Genomic DNA, 1,428 nt, shown 5'->3' with positions numbered 1-1,428 from the left:
TCCTAGTTTTATGTAATTTAAAGGTCAGGCTTTCTCTTAACTAAAACAAGTATAAACTTACTTTTGAGGTTGGATGTAACTCTTTGACTTTTATTTTATTTTTTTATCTAATGAAACAAAGATCTTTCCACAAAAGTCTCTGATAATCCATAGGTACCAATATGTGAAGTAGAAAATCAGGTCACTCCCTCTAGACAAATACAGCCCCCTGGATGTCCAGTTTGGTGAACTTTTGTCTTTATCTAAAACAGAGGAACAGTGCTCGCTTTGGTAGCACAGATACTAAAATTGGAACAATATAGAGAAGATTAGCATGGCCCCTGTGTAGGGATGACACACAAATTCATGAAGTGTTCTGTATTTAAAACAAAACAAAACAAGGAAAAACAAAAACAAAAACAAAAACAAAACCAGAGAAACATCTTGCCAGGGTACATGGGGTAGGAGCTAGATTTCATGCCCTCTTACACTTACTGTAAGGTGTGCTTCTACAGTGAACAACCTGTTCTACCATATGTGGCAGACCTGCTTTCTATGAATATCCAAAGCAATATAGCAATCTTTGTTTGCTTTCCACCAGTTGCTTACAGACCAGATTTAGTATTTAGTATTTACTTTTGAAGAATAAATTTGAATTCAAATAAAATTATGTTAGAAACATAATAGGGAGAAAGTTCTGATGAAGGAGAATTTTTCTGTGGAGTACATTTAAAGGCTAATTATCTGCCATATTCAACTTTGTTTCTCTTAGAGAATGGCAGTGAGTTTCCCCAGACTTGGTTTACTTGCATTACTATACATGAAGAATGCCTTTTTTTTTTTTTTTTTAAAGACTTTTTATTTACTTATTTGAGAGAGAGAGAGAGAGAGATCATGAGCCGGGTAAGGGACAGAGGAGAGCAGACTCCCTGCTGAGCAGAGAGCCCAATGTGGAGCTTGATCCCAGGACCCCAAAATCATGACCTGAGCCAAAGGCAGAAGCTTAACCCACTGAGCCACCCAGGCGCCCTGAAGAATGCCTTTGAATGAGCTCTGCCTATGGTAGCTCCTTTTAATCTGCCCTGTCATTTTGGAGTAATAACTCAAAGAATGAGGGTCTCCCACCTCCTTAAACACTTTTTAAACATTTTAAGGATCCATGTCTCTAAAATTCTCATCTTAACATAAGAAAAAAGTTAATCAGAAGATGTTTATGGTGGTGTATTTATGAACTTGCACTTGACAATCATGAAAACTAGCTGCTGTAGTATATGTTCTGACACAAATTCTTTCATTTTAATATGTCCCTTGCCAAATTAGATGATTTTACTTACCAAACTTCATACATACTTCATGATTACTTGTAAAAGACAATTAGTTGTAAAATAAGTCAGCTCAGCATCCAGACAGAGGGCTTTAATAACGAGTTGATGTACGAATACTGGCAGG

The 1,428-nt window shown here is 36.5% G+C and overlaps 1 non-coding gene across 1 annotated transcript; it reads left to right on the top strand.

The window, feature by feature from the left end:
- The first annotated feature begins 258 nt into the window (after positions 1–258).
- Positions 259–365, top strand: LOC132028942 (U6 spliceosomal RNA). The gene has a single exon (XR_009407597.1). It is a non-coding gene; the product is annotated as a U6 spliceosomal RNA (small nuclear RNA).
- Positions 366–1,428: the final 1,063 nt, after the last annotated feature.

This window comes from Mustela nigripes, chromosome 12, assembly GCF_022355385.1.
Source record: "Mustela nigripes isolate SB6536 chromosome 12, MUSNIG.SB6536, whole genome shotgun sequence".
Classification (NCBI taxonomy): Eukaryota; Metazoa; Chordata; class Mammalia; order Carnivora; family Mustelidae; genus Mustela; species Mustela nigripes.
The sequence above is the reverse complement of the archived record's forward strand: the minus strand, read 5'-3'. Positions and strand labels throughout refer to the sequence as shown.